The sequence below is a fragment of the Phalacrocorax carbo genome, chromosome 3, assembly GCF_963921805.1.
Source record: "Phalacrocorax carbo chromosome 3, bPhaCar2.1, whole genome shotgun sequence".
NCBI lineage: Eukaryota > Metazoa > Chordata > Aves > Suliformes > Phalacrocoracidae > Phalacrocorax > Phalacrocorax carbo.
In genome coordinates this window covers 19,546,116-19,566,695 of record NC_087515.1, presented here as the reverse complement: position 1 = coordinate 19,566,695, position 20,580 = coordinate 19,546,116, and the positions used below count along the sequence as shown (strand labels likewise).

Below are 20,580 nucleotides of genomic sequence, written 5' to 3'. Positions count from 1 at the left end.
TGGAGAACCTCACACTGGGAAGGAAAAATGAGCTGTGAAGGAATAATGATAATAACAGGATTCAATGAGGCAGATGTAATCCACATTTCTTCAGCTGATCCTGGCTTGCAGCATCAACGCTGCTTGACAGAATTGTATTCACAGGAATCTTTTCAAAAGTTTGTTTCGATACTCAAGCTATGGTGTAGCTCAGACTCATCTACAATTAAAATACAGCATTTTTTCTTGGAAGCCATATTTACAGAGTACTTAAGTGAGGCAAGTACCTCAAAACAATTGTCCATGAGAATTAGTAGTTTGGGGAGGGGTTTCCCACTCATTTATAAAACCTCCGAGTACAGTTTTGCTCTTCTGGCTCACTGTCAAGAAACCTTGGTAGTGCTGAGCTTCATGCAAATATGTATTTGTGGCAAGCCCACTGGAGCCAGAAAATAGCAAATATTGACCCTCTTGTGTCAACAGAAAAGCAAGTGCAAAACTGGCTGTGGGCAGATCAAATTTCATTTTCAAAATAAACATTTGAAGTATTCTTTCTGCTTTCAGCTTGACTCGACATGTTGATGTTAAGAGGCTGAAATCCCTCCTGCTGCAGCTTGCCTCTGTGTAAGACATTATTGACACGGCAAATTCTCTGGGATGCTCAGGGTCCAGACAGAGGCACTACATGCATTTCTTCTTCTGCCCCACAATGCCATCTCTCATGCAACTTCTTTGGGGCACATTCCTGTACCCTTTGGATGCTCTGGAAAACACCGTGCAGTCTTGGGCACTTCTGAAGGTGATCCAGAGCTTGCAGATTCACTGCACTTCAGTACACCCTTTGGACAAGAAATAGCTACAAGCTACAGTAAAATTACTGTTATTTCAGTAAGGCTAAGGTAAAACACAAGCAGAAGTATTTATTTACAGCATGCACAGTAGGAAAACAGTCACAGATATTCATGTGAGGCTTAAATGGAAAAAACTGTACACATGCTTGGTCCTCTGGGAATTCTTCTTGATGTGACACCTGGCTGGTGCTCTCCTGACTCACCCCTTTCTGGGGGCTTTGCCTGTCATTCCATGGCTGTGGCCACAGCTCTCCAACAATTTCCCCTGGCATTAGCTGTCACTGCAGGGAGAAATCCTACCACCTTCCTGCCCCTACCTACAGATTCCTTCATCCACCGTGGCCTTGGACGGGCTGGTGGCATCACGCAGTGCTGGGGATTAGACCACCTGTCCATGCTGAGACTTACCTTTATTTTTTGTTGTTGTCAGGTTATCTTTCACTGGATCACTTCTTTCACCCTGTGGGCTGTGAGGCTGCAGGAATACTTGAGTTGACACCAGCAAAAGGGTGGGTGAAAGGCAGGAATGTGTGGTGGCCACTGGGCTGGGGAGGGGACCATTGGTGCATCCTGGCTTAAAATCTCTCTGAAATCCTGGCCTCACTGTGAGTGTTTCTTCCTGAAGCATCTCCTTGTTTGCAGCCAAATATTTGGTGTGTGTCCATCAATGGAGATACTTGATGCAATTGTCTAAATGAGTTAGATGTGTGTAATCCCTGACTGGCTCTTGACCGAGAGCAGATGTGACAGTGATTAGCCACTTTGGGACAGCTTCTTCTCTAGGAAAGACGGATATGATATGATATGATATGATATGATATGATATGATATGATATGATATGATATGATATGATATGATATGATATGATATGATATGATAGATGGAAATCTCAGTGATGTGGGAGCCAGCTGCAGAGTGAGGTTCAAACTAAATGTGGGGCTTGAACTCTCTTCCTAACCCCAGAGACCTTTCCCTCCAAATAAATTTGAAGTGCATTGGCGACTGCTACATGCTGACATTTGCACAGAGTTATACTGCTGTCTACTGAGCAGTGCATGTATGAACACAAGCATTAAATCCTTACAAGATATAAATTACACTTCACCATACTACATATAATTTCACTGCCAGTCACCTAACTAGCACATCTTTAAATGATCACTTTGTCTTCCCACTGGACAAAAGCACTGCATTGATTTTTACTATATAATTATAAAAGGCCAAGGCAGGTTATTTTTCTAGATGATCTTTCCATGGGTAGCTGAAGTCACATGGGTCCCTAAATCCTGTTATTGTGGAAATCTGGTAAATCTGCTTTAGTGTTTGGCGTCTAGACAGTACCCACCAACATTGTAGTCAAGATTTACCAGTGAAGCCTGGGGAACTATGATGTGGACCACGACTTTCTTTTCTCCTGGGAAAACCTGTGTGCTTTGAACATAAAAGATGAAGAAGAAAAAAAAAAAAGGTAAAGGGCAGGGTGAGGATGACAATTTCATTTAACTCCACACAAAAGTGATTGACCATAATAAAGTTTGATCAGAAATGGAGGTGCCCTAGCATTTTGCTTCAAAGATGTTGGATTCACAGGGCCCACCAGGAAAGATCTGGGGTGGAGTTCTGCAGGAAACGTGGTCCTTGGGAGGCTCATTCAGGTACCCAGCAAAGTGGAAGATGTACATCTGCTCTGTTTCCCCAAATCAGGTGGGCTTGGCAGCAGGTAATGGCTCATGTAAGGCAATGCAACCTAGAGGTCTAAACGAGCAATAACCTCTCCAACAACAGAACTTATATGTACAGAGAGACAAATGCATGTCAGTGACAAATGTGTTGCTGGGGCTTTGGAAAATAAATATGAAATGCCCATAGTATGTGAAATGGAGGAAGATGTTCAGAAATTTCTGGGTACGCAACTCTTTCTATTTTAAATGAGTCAAAGTGAAAAGGCAAATGCTGTCCCAAAGGATGCTGCTGGATAAATGAAATACTAAAAAAGTAGAAAAGTCACAGGGTATTAAATCAAAATTCTGGTGAAGCCATAACCCATGTTGCTATAACAGAGAAGACAGACTCGAATATTTGTTGAAAAAAACCCATTATTTTCTTCTTTCTTTGCAAAGATTCAGCTAATGAGTGACTCAGCCTTATATAAGAAAAGTCTGGATGGAGCATAATAAATGTGAGTCACTATAGCAAATTTTCAGATTTTCCTTGGGACTCTGCCTTACAGGATCTTTGTATTGGGAAAAGGAAAGGGATAGGGAAAGACTTGTATCAAAATTCATATAGCTATAAATATGGATGAGATTATGCAAACCACAAGAGAATGTCGTTTGCTTCTCTTTGCATAATGTGGGGTAAGAGGGTGGTAAGAGCATATACAAGGCAATCTTCACAGGAGAAGCGAAGTGTAAGACTATGGTAAAAAAAATCAACCAGAAATACTACAGACATGAGATTTGTGAAGATACCACAATTAGACAGTGAATTTCATTGCTTCAGCCATTTGGAAAATGATCAGTTCTGCAGTTCAGTGTCTGATAAGCACAGCTATCAGGCGTGTTTGGGGATGCTGTTCCCCAGGCGGGCAGATGTTTGCTGGGCAACCTTTGCACTCTGCTGGAATAGCAACCCATGTCTGAAAGCTGGGTAGTAAAACTAATGCTCCCAACCAAGGCATATTTTATGGATCCAGGACAGACACTGAATTTTTATTGCTTTTGAAGTTTGTTTATCTATCGGAAAGCTTTGGAGGGTGACCACCCTCTCATTTATTTTGTTCTAGTGCTCTCCAAAAGCTCTCTAATCAGTTTTCCTTTCCTTTCCAGTCCCCACATTTGGGACTTGGAATATGTCTTTATATTGGAAAATAATCATAAAATGGCTTGGGCCACAGCTGAGCTAATCTCTATAGTTTGTTGTAAAGCAAAAATTAAAAAAAAAAAAAATCTGAAAAAGGAAGGAGCCTTTAGGGTCTCTCCTGACTGTCTAGCTAACACAAATCTGTTCTTGAATCGGATGATTCCCATTTAGTTTAATGTGAAATGTATTTAATAAATGAATAAATGTTACTTTTATGATTCAAAGCTTATGCTGAGTTTTACTTGTTTTGTACTGAAAATCAGTCTCCTAGGGCCAAATTGTCAGTGCTTTTGTCTTTGCCCACCTTGCACACTAAAAATTATGGTCTTGTTCTTCCAGGAGAGCTGACTGCACCCCTGCTGAGCTCTTCTCGGGATCAGGCCTGCCAGGACTTCATACAAGTCACCTCAAATTAAAATTCCTTGTCAGAAGAGAGCTCCAGAAAGGCAATATCAAATCCATCCATTATGAAGATAAACACTTGGCAACAAAATTAGCGAGGAGATGGTAGCAGTCAAATGGGAAGCGCAATTCAGAGGATCCTGGAGCAGACCACTCTTGGTTTTCACTTGCTTCCTCAATCTGAAGAGCAAATGAAAATGTAACTGGTAAAGTGAAGTTCCTAGAAAGAAGCTTAAATTCCAGATGGCTGATACCACCCAGGCACCAGCTGTGAGAAGGTAATAAACTCCGCTATTAAAAAGAAATAGGCAACGCCAGGCTGCTTTTGCTGCAACTGGGGGTTTATGTCTGCTGAATTCAACTGGTTTTAAGGGCCACACACATTCAGGGTCTGCACAGTCTCTGGTATGAGATACTCATACTATACTAATTCCTTCTGATTGATATCAGACTATGTAGCATGCACCAAAATAAATGTTATTTTGGTAGGAGTGAAACCTTTGTCACGCAATACCTAGGAACAGCCAAAAGTCATTTGGGCACTGGATTTGTTTTCCCTGGAGGCAAGAGCTCACAAGGCTTTGAGAGAATCCATGGCAGTCTCTAAAAGGTAAGAGACTGTTTTATCCAAATTTTGCCTCATTTTAAACAACTGCAGTTGTTGCTTTTTTTTATATTGATGAAATGCATTGACCGTGATGTATAGAGACATCCTATACTTTGTATGTTAGTTGATGGGGGTGAAGAGCAGGGAAGAGGGGGGACTGAGGAGCAGGCAGGAGCTGTTTTTGCAGAAGAATCTGGCTGTGGCCCAAGGAGGTGCATGGGGAGGGAGGAAAGATGGGTGCAGTGAACCACATCGGCTGTGGCACAGGGGAGAGGGGACAGCAGAAGCTGACAGCATGGCAGACCACAGGTAGGCTTGGACTAGGAACGGCTGTGATTTCAACAGCTGAACTTTTCAAAGACCACCTCGATCAGAAGCAGCACCTTATCTCTGGCCATCAGGTGTCAGAAACAGATGAAAGAGCCAGGCATTCAGGTCCCTCTCAGCTAATAAAAGGTTTTGGATAGCCTTTAGTGCTGCTAAAACATAAGGAGTCTGTGTTTTGGTGCTGGTTGTACCCATGCCTCCAGGTGACTTAGTCTGGAGACTGAGCTACCTGCTAAGTGCCAGCTGTACACTGCTGTGCCAAGGCTTCTACATCATGTGGTTGCATTCAGAGCAGTGTGTGCAAGTACCTGGTGACACAACTTGTGATATAGGAGATGAATGCAACAGCTAAGCACACATGCTCCTATGGAATTGCACGTGAATGGGGGTCTCTCATGTCTTTATCAACCACAGCTCTGCTGTGGGACAACAAATTCCTACTGAGTTCCTCGATTTGCTAATGTTAGATTGCTACTAGACTATTTCATGCTACAAAGTGATCAAACGTACGGGACAGACTCTGAAAGCAGAGCAGCTGAGATGAATGAGATTGTGAGGTTCCCTTGCTGCTGCTGTCACAAAAAGTACAAACTAGCTACTGCTTGAAAGGGCACGTTTCTGCCCCTCTGGCCAGGTCATTTTGAGCCTAAAAAAAGTGAGTTTTTGAAGAATCACATCACATAGAGTAGAACTTGCCCTGTTGTTCTTTTAAAAAAAGTCTTTGTTGTTGACTAAGTTAAAGAATTAATTTCAGTATTTTGGAAACAAAACTTTACCTTTCCATTTTGACACAGTACTGTTAGACATAGACTTTCATGCCCTGCCCCTGCTCCCCCACTTCACCCACCCCACACACATGTTTTTTGGGGTTCTTTTGAAAAAAAGTTAAAATCATTTGTAAGTCTAATGATTTTCATTTTAATGTGAACTAAATGTTTCAGGCTGAGCAGAAATAATGTCTTGTTTTCCTTTTTGCATTGTTTAGTTAGTATTTTTTGTTCAGCTCCCCTCTGCCTATGGTTGGAAACTTAAAGCCAGCTTTAAGTGAAAATAAAGAAATATTCCTTAGTCATTGGGTGAGATCTTTAACTTGCTTTGAGCATTATAATCCTACTGAAGTCAAAGGAATCAGACTGATTTACACTAGATGGTTATCTGGACCTCCAAGGGGAATGAAGTCAGTATCATGGATCAAATTTACCATCAATATAAGATCTGTTTGCATTAGCAAGATTACATCTGTGCTTCCTCATACATAAATTTTGTCCAAGCCTCCACAAGTAATGTTGTTATCTTAATGCTGCAGGTTGTGGTTCAAACTAGCAATAGAATCCTAGGAGGTTTTTGCTGGAATGATACTTCAGCCTTTGGGCCCAAGATTTGCTCCAGTGTTCATGCAACCCTGGGTTTTAAGCAGTTTGTTATCATCTGTTTGTTTTGTGTGTTTGTGCCACAAATGTGTGTGAAGACCAGAATGAAATAAAATGAATGGGAAGATAATTGTTTTAGCTGACTTTTTTTTAAAGGATGGACACAACAGTAAAGAAAAACAATTGTTTTTTGCCAAAGGAAGTTTACATGACAGGGGTACTTTGTGTGGCCACCAGAATGACCACTGGTATGAACAAACTGATCGGGAAGGACTTCCTGAGGTACTGCATTCACATTAGCAAGGAAACTTGCAGCTTGGAAAATGAAACCTGCAATTTATGAGCACAAAGGACTTGAAGTCAATATTTTGTTCTCCTTAGTTATTCAGTAATGACTTTGACAGTTCCTCTGGGTTTGAGGAGATACAGATTTTTGGGCTGGCAGGGTACAATGGACTAGCTGATTTCCAAATCTGTCACTAATCTTTGATTTAAATCTTCTATATTTTCCTTTTTGGACCAGTTAGTACCATCCAGCTCTTGCCTGCCTTGGCTAGGTATCCAGCAGCCTGTCTCCAGGGTAATTCCAGGAAGGCCTCTCCTACATCACCTAGAAGAGGCCACAACCCTGCTTTTGTCTTGCCACATTATGAGTGAGTTTTAAAACCTAGAAGGACATTAGAGATGTGCCTGGACCTTGTGCTGGAGCACATGTTGAGCCCCATGAACTCTACCTAAAATTCTGTTGAATCTGCATTTGTAGCAGATGAGGCACTGAATTTGTGTCACTTTGAGTTGATGGTACTGGTAAGGATGGTTCTTGCCTGTTTGAGTAGCATGAGCCTTTCTTTCACTGTACCATTCAGCCCTTTTCTGAATCTATGTCAGTTATTTACATGCTTGAAATGTTTTAAAATGACAAGCACAGTGGAAACTGTCTAGGATGTATAATTTGCTGTGAATTATTTCAAATTAAAGAAGAAAGTGAAGAATGAGGACTCTTGGCTGCAGTATCAACACGGTCTCCATATGTCTGTATGAATTTCATGGACGAATCCCTTCATAAAGACCAAGTCCTGTGCTGCACCAAGGATCCCTTATTGCTTCCCTTCCAAGGAGCATGGGAGAAATCCTTTTAGCAGGGTCACATGGAAGCATCCTGGTGGTTTCAGGCATCCATGAGACAAGTGTAATCACGCTTGCCGGTCTTCCAGGGAGATCCTCATGCGAAAAGAGCTAACTGCAGCATAGTTATAGCATACAGCTATACAGCTGACATAGAAAAATGGGTGAATAGTTTTGGGGCAGATTTTATTTGAACATTTTAGAGCTGTGTTTCTAAAGACAGTGACAACTTTCTGAAGTGCTCAGCAAAAGCAAGAAGGATTTGGGGTCTTTTGTTGTTGCTGTTCCTGGAGTGCTACTGCTTCCTTATTCCTAGGGAACGACAGAGCCAGCTGGCATAAATATCCTTCTCAACCCAGTTTTTTCTATTTTTTTTCCATTTCCTCATTTCTCTATACCATCCATCCACATTGTGCAAATTGAGTAATGACTTTACCAAGGCAAACCAAAAAGCGAAAGGCAGCTCTCCAGGCTTTGGGATTATTTAGTGTTAAGCTGTTATCAGGGTACGTTTTTCAGAAAAGAGTGTTTTCCTAACAGGGCTGGTACATAAAGAATTTCTGGCTGAATCTGTAAATTCCTGCAGGGAGATGTTGATCCTTTATCTAATGTTTGTTTTATCTGTTCCCTACCAGAGCATATTGCTGGTATGTAAGTAGATTGCTGTCATATGGCCCCAGACGGTTGCTTCATAGAGGAGTTGTACAGCTCGGTGACAGGGAAATTGTGTTTATTTGTTTCTAATAACATCTATGCTCCTTGTAATATGTCTGAGGGAGGTTGTTTTACCTGCAAAGCCACTTACACAGGTACTATTTTTTCACCTGCCAAATTCTTCAACTATATTAACAGTAGGAAGGGATCCAAATTTTGTCATATTCACTCTCTTCTGTATCTCAGCAAGTGTTTTACCTGAAATACTGACGTAGAATCTGGAGTAACTGGGTTTTTTTTTTTTCATAGTACCACACATTTTGAGAAATGGATACTAGAAATGCAATATTACACTGCCTGCTTCTTCACCTTGCTTAAAAATCAGAAAGAAGACTATGAGGGAACACTGCTTCTAGTGGATGGGGAACAGAAGTTTTCCTGTGGAGGTGGATAACTCTGCGTCTGTAGCACTAGCATAGATATTGGATGAAACTGAACTTTAGTCAGCCTTGTAAATACTGTCATAATTCCTGCAGCCCACATGGAGTCATGACCTTGAATTTGGGAACAGCTGGACCAATGCTCAGTACCTAGGGAATGGAAGTGCCTCACGCCATCCTGGACCAGCGCTTCCTGTGACTTGAAGATGACCTGGCAAAAGTCACTGGAGCTTTTCAATGCGATACAGACAGGGCTAGAAAACATTTGCTGCTCTGCTCAGACCTACAAACCTTAACTGGCCAGAGAAAGCAGGCAACATGGGTGAAGGTGCTGTTCGTGATACAGGTGGCCCTTCAATTTTAGAAACTGCTGGTCAGTGCCTACTGGTGGTCAAGAGCGTTCCCTAGAGCGTGTGGAGTAAACAACACTTAATTTCACCATTTTACCAGTTGTGCTTATGTTATGGTCTCCCCCCAGGAAGGGCAGAGTATCCCTAGAGGACTGGTATATTTGTACCGCCCAAAGGTAGCTGTACTTCCCAAACGATAATTTAGGGCAAATGATGGTAGCACGCTCTCCAGCTTCATATCTTCTCCTCATTGAAAAGATCTTCAGGTGCTAATTTTCAGGTAAAAGACTGCCAGGCTTTGAGTAGAAAACATCAGAGTGATACTTTGACAGCAAGAGTGACAAAAAGACAAAAGACCCTTGTAAAATTGTCTGGTGGGGCAAGGTGATTCTGGCTTGATAAGAATGTAAAATTTTGCTATGCCACCTCTCTGCCTGCTCTCTGCCTTCCCATGGGACCCAGGGAACCCACAGCTGTCACAGGAGGTTCCTGAATGCCCGGACCTGGGGCTGATCCTGCTCCATGGATCAATGGGAGCAGAAGGGCTTTGCAAGGTGTGCACCCTCTGGGCTCAGTCCTGCTGAGGTCAGGGGAAACTATGTCCATGGCAGGAAGACTGGATCTTAATGTGTTTTAGAGGGGGTATACTGTACAATTATTTCCTTACAGAAACTCTGGCCTTATTCAGCGATCTGCTGTGTGTGCCAATTAACCAAAGGAGTGCTTTTGACAGATCATGCTTGTGTGTACAATCCTACTACCTGTCTGCTCTAAATGGCTAATTAAACAAAAGATAGCTTTTTAAGCATTAATAGCATTTTTAAAGAAGATCTTGACAAAGAAAGAGAAGTCCCTTAGATACCTGCCTTCCCAGCATCCTGTAGCAATGAGGACAGAATCCTGGAGGTTATTTAAAGTAATATATTTTTAATTGTATCTTCTAGTTGAGACAGATACTAGGATCTACAGCACAATTCCTTTCAAGGTGACCTTTGCACAGCTGTGTTGTCTGGACAAGCTATGTTGTCATTGTTAATAAGTGCACTCATTGGAAAAATGGTATCACCCATGTTAGGTCTGCTGGCATCCTGTAAAACTACAGTGGCTGGGAAGGTGTTAGTACAGCTGTGCAGCAAAACTCTGCTCCCATGCAAGGCAATGGTAAAGTTCCTACTGTGCTTAAATTAGGCAGGGCTTCCTCATTTAGGCTTTGGTTGAGGAGCATGAGATGAACAGCACAAGTGGGGGCTACAGTTCTTCCCTTGCATTATGCAGTTTAAATGCTGTCCTTGTCACTGTCCTGTTGCCTTCAACCAGAAAATCACCTACAAAGTTCCTGGGTGTGAAATGAATGTTTGCTGCTCCAGAGTCTATCATAAAGACTGATATGAGGCAGAGCTGGTCTTCTCTGTTAACTGATTTTGTGTATCAAAACTACCTCAGAGCTGGTGTATACCAGGTGGGGAGCCTGGTTTTCCACAGCTGCTGTGTTTGGCCAACCATTTACCTCTAGGTAAGGCCGGTGGCTATGGAGGGGGTACCAAATCAGAATAGTTCCTTCCCATGTGTTGTACTCCCATTGAAAGTAAAAAAAAAAAAAAAAAAAGTGTCAACAAAAGTTTTTGACCCACAGGCTCTGTTCTGAACCCAGTTGCCAGCTGATGGCTGCTTCAGCAGCCATGGTGAAACAAACCAGTGATTATAATTCAGTTTCTGTTGACAGGCATCCACCTTACAACCTCCGCAGCTGGCAGCCTTGGTGGCAGGCACAGCAGAGAGGTCCAGGGCTGAAGGAGCAGGAAAAAACCCCAGCGATCTCAAAACAGGATGTGGCTGCCCTGCTTCCATGATTCATATCCCGAGCAGCATCCCCTGGACCGGTGCAGCCCAGTGACCTGGTCCTTGGCCCACTGGTTTCTCTTTGAGGTCCAGGATACCTTCTGATATTACTGCTATTTATGAGCAAACTGCTTTTGGCTTGGTTTTCCAGGAACTCCCACTCTTGGCTCTCCTGAGAGACGAAAATTTCTGCCTTAGTGAGGGCGCTCAAAGGGGCTTTGCAGTGCTGCCAGCATTACCTGGGATTTTGATGTAAATGTCATTTAAAGTTAGAGGCTGCCTCATCTTACAGCATTTCCTGTAGAGCTGGTCTGAGCATTCATCAAGGAGTAATGTCATGAAGTTTCTGGTGAAATGTTAACTCAGTGCCCACTTGGATACGGTTGCAAATGCCTCCCTTCCTCATGCTGCCTTCTCCCTCAGTTTTTCAGTCAGCTTTCGCATTTTCTGGCTGCTGAATAGTTAAGGGTCTTTGACGGGATGCTTTTGGGACGGCACACCTCTGGGAGCACCAGGCTTCCCTCTAGCCCATTGACACCTCTTGCTTTTGTTTCCAGTGTCTGGGTGCCTTCTAGGTAGATTTAGTTCTTTCTGAACAAACAGAAAATTTCCAGCTACTACTACACAAACTTGTCTGCCATCTGCGTCTCTTCCTGAGTTCCTCACTATTTACAACCCAGGAAATGTGCTGAGAAAGAGGAAGGTGGAAGATACTTGTAATTGATGCCTGTGGAAAATGAGAGTTTATGGTATACTCAGAGTGTCAGAAAAAAGCAACTTTCTCTGGTGCATAACTACCCAAACACAAGCTCTGAAAACATACAGCTGCTGTCTTCCTAGGTCTCTGCAACCTGGAAAATTGAGGATTCATCCATTTCCCTGAACTTAAATAATATTATGGCTATTTTTCTAATTGCTTGCACTTCTCCTTTTAGAAAGACCAAATCCTTGCAGCTCCCAGGAGGTTCCTTTGCACCTGAAAACAGTTTTTGTAGCCTGTTCCTTTTCCATAGCTAAGTTTATCTCTTGATTTTCCTTCATCTCTTCCCCCAGGCAGATCTCACAAGTAGTTAAGCTGTTTGTGTTTTCTTCCTGCCTGTATCTAGAAGGCTGTAGAAATAAAGTACAAGGTTTTATATCAGACTGGTGGGAAAAATATAAAAAGATAAGAGAAAACCAAAGATCTTTCTGAAGCTATTGTGCCATTCAAATACTCACAACAGAAGGTAGCTTTGCCGAGGTTGAATTTATTCATCATCACAGTAATCTCTGGAAGAATTTGAATTTCTCACATATCTCATGACTCCTGTTCCCAACCAGTCCCCTGTTGCTGACTTGGCTGCCGACCTGTATTCATGTCATTGTGGTGTCTGTGTGCACTGAAGAACTGCAAATAGCCAACAAGAAGGCAGGCCTGTCTTCAAAATTTCACAGTCTGAATATATGACAAGGTGTAGCAGTCAATGAAACTAACAGCTGTGGAAAGGCTAAACTGACTGTAATAGAGCAAGAGTGAGTGAGGGAGTCATGGGCTGACCTTGACATCTGTCCATTCCTTCACCATAGGCAATGGTTTGCAGGAGAAGCAGCAGACAGGAAGCTTTGAGGAACACTGCTTTGAGGGGTGGGAGCAGGTGCCCTGGCATGCTGGGAATGGATGGTGGTGCTGGTGCATGAGAGCAGGGGGTGACTGCTTCTGGGGCAGTTTGGCAGGGTGCTAACCTAAACCGGTGAGGCTGCAAGGGTGGATCTCATAGTCTTTGTAGGGCTGTGGGGTCTGCCAGACCCCTGGGGAAGGCTGGGACCCTTGTAAGATGGTTACATCTGCAAAATCAAATAATGGGACACATTTTAGGGTCACAAAAAGTTCAAGAACTTTTCACAGTGTGATTGCACTGCATGGGTTGAAAAAAAGCCTGCCTGGAGCAGAGCAGCAGATCAAAAAAGATTTGAGCTCTCCCAGCAGTATCCTATCTCAGATAATCTTTTTTATGACATTAATTTCCTTGGGCAGAAGATTAAGCACTTTCCAATGAATTACAGTGATTTTAGTTTCTGCTGTCCTTGCATATTGCTGCAATTATCAGTGCAGTCTCTCACTTGCCCTACTGCCATCACACAGCCAAAAAGGTTAATAACCGTTCAACCAAAAATTGCTGGATCTGTGTATGTGTGTGATATGTCAGTATCGCATAGAATGAGCACCTCTGATATTTAGATGGAATTAATTTTATACATCTGCCCAAAAAAGGTCTGGTCACCACTTATCAAGGACATTTCAAGTTGAATTTTACATGGGACTTGTACTGACTTTTTCCATTGGGTAAATTCCACTTCAGTTGGACAAGTTCCTCTAGTGGGTCATTTAATAGACAAGGGGGTGTCTTAAAGGTTGTGTTGAATTACTGAAGAAAAGTGTATCTGATCTGTGGTCAAGATGTTAAAAATCCAAGGCAACATTCAGACAGACATCCTAGCTACCACCTAGGCTAAATGGATAAACCCAGGAACTTTAATCACAAAAGCAGAGATTGAGCAAAGGAAGAATTTTATTAATTTTTGTTGTATCAGCGAATACATTCTATCTGGATTGTATCCCTTGAAAGTGGAGCTACCACAGTCTGCACTAATGCTAGAAACAACCTGAACAGCTATATTGCTAGAGGGCCTCAGGTTAGTATTCCTCCAAGTCGCTGCACTGTGCTGTGTGGATCTCATTCTGCCTGTCTCCGGCACAGAAAGGGTGGCCTAGCTGATCTCCCTGAAGGACCTGTCACATGAGATACTCTGACACTTTCTCACCAAGAGTTTGGAAGCTCTATTAACTGACACTCCAAACTGATTGAATTTAGTGAGAGCCTTTCCACTGACATCATGGCTTTGATTTATACCCTTAATACATAACGCATTGTTACAAATGTGAGTCTTAATACCCTTATCCAGTCTGCAGCTCTTCCAAGTTAAATATGAATAAACAGGGAGAAGGAAAAAAGACAAGTTTAATAGATCTCTGTGTGTCTGTTAAAGGCAACTCTTGGCTAATGCCAAGAAGCAGTGGGAAAGGGTGTCTTTTGCCTAGGAATTCAGAGTCTGTGGGACTCTGCCGCTGGAACGTTGCACCACCGAGTTACTTTCTGTCAGAAAAGGCAACCAAACCTCTCATGCAATAGTTAGACCAGTAAGAAGGTTAATGGACTAAAAACTTTTGTATGTTTTTGTTAATTAAATCTGTCAGTCACTGCATTTTTCTTCTATTTTTAATCTGGTTTTCCAAGGAAATGAGGCTTATACAGTCGCAGTGGCTGTCTGTCCATCTGTCGGTCCCCCCTGCTCCTCCCTGTAACTTTCAAACTGTCAGCAAATTTCAGCCAATCTGGAAAGACAGGAAAGCATCTCAAAGGCATTACCATTTCTATGAATTTCATGAAGACTTGATGGAAATTTTCCAAAGGTTTGATTAATAACCCCTCAAGGTAAAGCTGTGATCATTCAGCCATGGTCCTTTCTGTTTGCCCTGATGTACAAAACCCATCTGCCCTATCATTGTAAGAGTGGTTTTAAACCAGCTACAGCACAGGCTGTTTCTTGCTCACCCCAAAGCAATGCAAAAGTAAAGGTTTGGTGGGATCCAGAGATGTTACTGGTGACTTGCAAGGGATTGGAGGGGAACTGCAGATTGTCAGATGGGAAACAGAAAAAAGTGAGGCCACTGTGGTGAATAGGTGACGGCAACAAGGGAGGGATACCTAGAAGGTATCATGCACTGACAGCTTTTCGGGGACATGACTGTTTTTGAAGGATGAGCAAACATCAGAAAACCTGAGAATATTGTGGCAGGGAGGAGGGCTGAGGGATGCAGAGCTCAAAGGTGTAGCAGGGAGGGGACATTGGGAATGTAGTAGGCTAATTTCAGTGGTAGTATGGGGGTATGTAACAGAAATCCATACAGAACTGAGTTTCATTAGTTCAGCTGCTCACAGAATAACTTGTTTTATCAAGCCCTTTGTTGGCAAGGTTAGATTAGAGAATGACTGAAGTTAGTCAGCATATATGCTCTTGTTATTTCTTTGGGGCTGTGCAATTGTACTGATAGAGGTAGCAACTCTTTTTCATGAGAAATTATGCCCAGAAAGCATAGCTATCCTCTGCCTCCTGCGTTCCTCACAGCACCCACTGGGCTTCTTTGATTCCAGGACTTAGTTTTTCTGAAAAGGATGGTTGTTTTGTTGTGTCAACACAACTAAGATGGCACTGCACTGATTAAGTAAAGCCTTTGTGAGCAGTTTCTTGGACTACGTGAGAATGATCCTTCTTTACAGCTATGTGAAGGCTTATACTTGGGTGTCAATCAACACGCCTTGGTAGATGAAGCAGTGGCTGTCTGTGAATCAATAAGGAGCTCGAAGAGTCAATTCGGTCTGGACAGTAAACAATGAATTGCTGACACTTTCAGCTCTGCTGGGACTCAAAAATATCAGCGTGCACATCTGAGCTGTATCAGTGGAAACACACAAGGACTAGACTGTTTTCGGTGACTGCGTTTTCATTGTGAATAATCTGATGGGAGCCTGATGGTGTCCAACGCATCCATTCTTGCCTTGTGATTCTTTTGCCATCTGAAGTTTTGTTGGTTTTAATGACATAATTATCCTTTATGTATTCAGTTAGACATGTGGGTTGGGTTTTTTCCTTTTTTTTTTTTTGGGTTATAATTAGTTTCCCTGAGAGGCAGCAGCTTTAATGCTTGGGTAGTTTTCTGAGAAGCTGGGACTGAAAGAAGCTTTTGGGAAATGACAATTATACGTCCATGGTTTTTATTTGGTATGCTTTATTTTAGTCTTTGTCTAGGCTGAAAGCTCTTCTTGACTGGCAGAAGATGGATTGAATCAGTGAAATTAGGCAATTTCAATCTCCCCCTCACCCCCCACCCCCCCACCCCCCCCCAAAAAAAACCCCCACACAAAAAAAACCCCAAAACATACAAAGAACTTGTATATTGACTGAAAGTAAAGTGCAGTTGTTTTGCTGACTTAATACAAACTACTGTCAGGAAAAAATTAATAGCTCTTCCCCCTTATCCTCCAGGGCATTGATTGAATTAACATGAAAGTTTTTGCTGAATTTTTCTAGATGTTTATCTCAACAGAAAGTTTTGTAATAGATGTTTGTATGAAGGTAATTCTAACACAATGAGACTATTTAGTCAGTGTATCCTGGAAAACAGAAAAAAAAAAAGGCTATTGGCTTGGAAATGACCCTGTAGCCGCCTTCTATATTCCCCTTTGTGGTCAGCCCAAAGTGGCCCACACCTATCTTGGGGACCTTGTAGTACCTAATGAAATCCCCCTGGGGAGAAATGTACCTACAGAGATGTGTAAGGACCCTGCAGTGGGTTTAAGCATTAGTAAAAGAAGATATCTACGGAAACTTGTCAGAAATCATACAAGTTGTTACCTTTTGAAGCTTGGTACATGTGGTTCATTACCAATTGCGTTATGCCCTGGCTCACATCGTCATTAGGTAAAAACCAACAGAGAACAATTTTCACAGGGTTTGTAAAGCTCTAGTTGGGATGCATAGAGGTAAGGGCTCCCCCAGCACCAATAGAAAAAACCTATGGGTTTGCCTGTAGTTTATGGTGCCATTCTGCAGCAACAAATCTGAAGAAGATGCTTAGTTTTGAGAGCATCTGAAAGTTCTCTGCCTGAGTGGGAAGTTTTGTTATTATACTGAAATGATTAAGAAAAGCATTTGCTTTCAGAAACAGGCTGAGGGCACAACTCCCCCCCATCCTCTTGCAGTGCAGGCAGGAGCACTGACTCCTGCAATGCTGGAGTAAGGAAGCTTGCCTCCCTCATGCAGGGCAGGCTGCTTGCCTGTCCACTGTGCTTCTGCGAGGGGAAGGAGGAGGATAATCTGCTGCTTTGCTTCTCCCCAGCAACTGGTGCAGCCCATGAAGGACACTTGGGGGGGAGTCAAGCACTGCCCCCAACTCTGTTCCCCTCAGTGCTCTCCCCACCAGGCCCTGGCTGCTGGGAAGCCGTAGAGGGGCCCTGCAAGGCAGCTGAGGGAGCATCTTGCTTGAAGTAAGGGGGAGAGGAAGCAGTACTTGTTTTAAGTCATTTTGCTCATCCAGTTTCTCTCAACTTCAAGCTACCCCAGGACAAAGCTAGGGTTTCTCTCCCAGAATGCCCATAGCAGCTAGAATTGGAAAAGCCCTTGTGGGTCTCTTAGTCTCTCCCTCTCCTCCCTCCCCAAGCCCCCATGCCCCTGTTTTTTAAAAATAGTATATTTGAGAATGATTGGTCCATGTTAGTTTTGCCTGTTTCTTGCAAAGGGTTTCGAATCCCTTAGTTTCAATGGAATATTATTCCCAGATGGAAAGGCTCATCTACTGGCAAAGCCAGTGATATAATTTGCTTATATAGGTTCAGTGCAACTAAAAGAGAAGGGGGGGAAAAAAAAGGAAAGAGAAGAAAATTCTTTCACCAGCTCATATTTGTTACTTGTTGTGTACGCTGTCAGTAAAGCTGTGCTCTTGACCAGTCAGGGTTGGTGTGGCCCCAAAAGGCTGTTGGTAGGGAAGAGGAGACAGGGTGTCTGTCACTCTGGCTTGGAGGGAGTGTGCTACATAGTTTTCATTTTCTGCATGCTTGATTAAAATTAAAGGGGAAAAAAAAATCTTGGCTCTAGCAGTGGGAACAACACAGATGTGAACTGAACGGAAAGCTGACCTTTTTCTTTTTGCATCTATGTTACCACTTCCCGTGACCTGAAGGATAGATTTGTCTAAGTTTTCTGCAGCACAGGCAAAGACGGTTACTACCCATTTCAGAAATAATGGAAGAAAAGTATCATGTTCAGTGTTCTGCAGTGTGCTTTCTGTGCTTTACTTTAGATGGGTCTAGCAGCTTCCCAGAATCTCAGATCTGTTGGAGATATTCTTCCTTCCATCTTTTGAAGTTGAGGATACCAAGCACCTTCCCAATCTGACCTCTGCAGCCATTCGTAAGACCAGGTAAGACACACACACAGACCATGAGCCCTGTATGTCATGTGGAGGAAAGCACATATGAACCATGTGTGCATTTATATACTTTATTTGCCAATGAGATTCACGTACGCCATCTTCCTCCCCAGTCAGGGGACTCGATACACATATGTGTACAGCCAGATATATTTCCGTTGTGTGACCAAACACACATCAGCTATTTATATATTTCCTGGGCAGAAAAGTGGGCAGCTGGGCATGGATCCTTCTAGGGATCCAAGGGCCCTGCCAGCTGTGGGGAGTGTCGCAGGGCGGGTGTCCTTGCCGCAGGGCACTGCAAACAGGCAGCTATGCCTGCTGGAGAGTCTTTCCATAGCTGTCCATGCCTCATTAGCCCACTGCCCCTCCTATGTGCGTGGGCTTCCACTCTATTCATGTTACCTGTGTTTTCACCCTTGCACACTGTGCAGGTATCAGCAGGCAGCAGCTTGCTGCTAATTGCCTCCTTCAGAGACCTCCCAGGTCCTCTGCACAGGCATCGTCCATGTTGCAGCTCTCTATCAACAGGCGTGGAAAGTCTTAGCCTGAAAAGCCAGGCACTTCACATGGTGCCTTAACACAAGGCTGCCAGGGTGAATAGACTAGAGTTTCACTTCCAAAGAACTAAGTTCAAATTTTGGCTTTGGTCTTAGAGGGAATTATGTTTAAAGATCTCTTAATCCCTTGGGAAGCTTTCCAGTCCCTGGGGATATCACTGCTTAATCATACCCTCAACCCAGTGCTGGGTCATCCTCTCTCAAGATAGGGCTTGTTCAGGGACTTTTATGGTTTGTTTTTTTTCTTGCTCGCTTTTTAAGTGGGACTACTTTCCAATTTAATTTGGGGTTGTTTGTGAAAGGTGTCTGCTTTCAGAAAGTTGCTGAGAGTTTTTTGGTGTAGGAAAAGCTGAACATCCTTCCTTCTGGTTAAAATGTACTCATCACAGGAAAATGTAACTGGGAGAGGGAATAAGGTGTGCAAAGGAGAATGGGAGCGTGGGGGGCTTGAGCCTTGACAAAGGAATTTCCAAATTGAAATTTTTTTGATTGTTTTTTATGTGAAGTATGACATTTTTCCTGATAGAAGGAGGGAGGAGAGTATTTGGTGGTGTGGGCCAGAGCTGATGTAGTTACCTCTTTGCTTGCTTTTGCATATCTCCCGTGCTCAGAAGTACAATTATGCTTTGAAATAGGAGTTCACTCAGAAATATAAGGGATGACAAATGCACTAGCTCCTGCCTGCACCTTTACATTTCAGTTCTGGACTCAGCAGTCCACCATTTATGGTACGACAGGAACATATTTTGTTCTGCTCCAGTAGCAGCACTTGACAGAATGTTACTGGCTCATTAGGAAATTAGATGATCTGTCTAAAGCTTTACGCAAGGGACACATTTTTTAAGCAAGTATGGAGTGTTCGAGTGATGCCAGCAATAACAATCTGTAAATTACAGATGAGGTGCACTGAGCAAACAGTGTGTTATCTCTCTGAATGTTTAAAATTTTGCACATTTTGGCAACTTCTTTAAAGAAGGCAAGAGCTGGACTGTCAGCATTGATTTTAGTTTTGCAGTGCTATGGCTTTCTATTTATAAGGGACATGAAAGAGGTCCTGAAGGCAGCATGTCTTGTCAGAGAATTAAAAATTCCCTCATATCTGCAGTGTTTGCTTTAATTTAAATATTTGTCATGGTTAATGGAAGATAGCCTGAGAAAGCGGGAGCAAAGCAAGTTTCCCAGGTCACATAATTTTATTAGAGTTGTCTTCCTATTTGTGGTCAAAAATACAGTCCTGTATGAATGGCTGTGATGCTCTATGCATGGCAAAGTGGGTAGCAGTCCATTGCTAAGGGGACTTCTCCTCATGTGGTTATCTAGCAACCTTGCATGTTAATGTGGAGAGTCTGGCCTATCTTGTTTATAGCAACTGATAACATGTTAAAGTGCTTACCTCAAATGCTCTGATGCTGTGCTGAGGCTGTTTCCTGGTGTCATCTTTAGGTGGACAGGGAGACATGCCCAGCGTGCAGAAAGACAGAGGGTCGAGCTCTAGCCATGCTTCCAGCTGCCATTTCCTGGTGCAGGAGGTGTGTTGTTGCAAATATAAACCAGACAAGCTCAAAACACGTAATATACATTATAGGCTTCTCTTATTTAGTTCACAATGTATACCTTTGGGCAACATTCAGACTCTCCAGTGCCTGCTAATTAGTTTTCTTATATTTTACTAAGGTTTGGATTGGCACCAAAGCCCAAAAGGGAAGAATCTAGCTGTCAAAAGGTGAATGTCTGTAATGAACATAAGGTGTGGATGGAAACCACACAGTTGTCACACAGCAGCTATGACATAAAAGATGCTATTGCTTCCATGCTGTTTCCCGTAAAGGGGAGAGATATTTTGAGAGGGCAGAAGATGTGATTATGGGAGACAGCTACATGGAACCTGTCATTGTATGCTCCACACGCTGAAATGGAGTAGTGTGCAGGGGCAAGGCTGTTAGAAATATTTTAATAAATAATAGGTTCATGGGCGAGTAATAAAAATATGTAAGCATTAATTAAAGATGGCGGGCTAGCCTGTGCAGCATTGTCCAGTTGAGGAACACAGGATTCAGTGTGGGAAGCTGAGTTTTTTCTCCTGGCCCTGTAACTAGTTTTCTCTAAAATCTCAGCAATTCATATTTTCCACTGATTTCATATACTTTGGACCAGCAACATGTGCCTCAGTTTCCTCATCTCTAAAA

At 42.8% G+C, this 20,580-nt stretch overlaps 2 long non-coding RNA genes across 2 annotated transcripts in view; both read left to right on the top strand.

The window, feature by feature from the left end:
• LOC135312817 (uncharacterized) overlaps positions 1–1,613 on the top strand; it is a 36,165-nt gene extending 34,552 nt beyond the window's left edge. The window contains exons 6-7 of the long non-coding RNA XR_010372435.1: positions 544–603; positions 1,261–1,613. This is a non-coding gene — a long non-coding RNA (uncharacterized LOC135312817). The remainder of the gene's footprint in view (positions 1–543; positions 604–1,260) is intronic.
• Positions 1,614–3,956: 2,343 nt separating this feature from the next.
• Positions 3,957–20,580, top strand: part of LOC135312816 (uncharacterized) — a 32,480-nt gene continuing 15,856 nt past the window's right edge. Inside the window, exons 1-3 of the long non-coding RNA XR_010372434.1 lie at positions 3,957–4,373; positions 4,585–4,705; positions 17,706–17,825. This is a non-coding gene — a long non-coding RNA (uncharacterized LOC135312816). The remainder of the gene's footprint in view (positions 4,374–4,584; positions 4,706–17,705; positions 17,826–20,580) is intronic.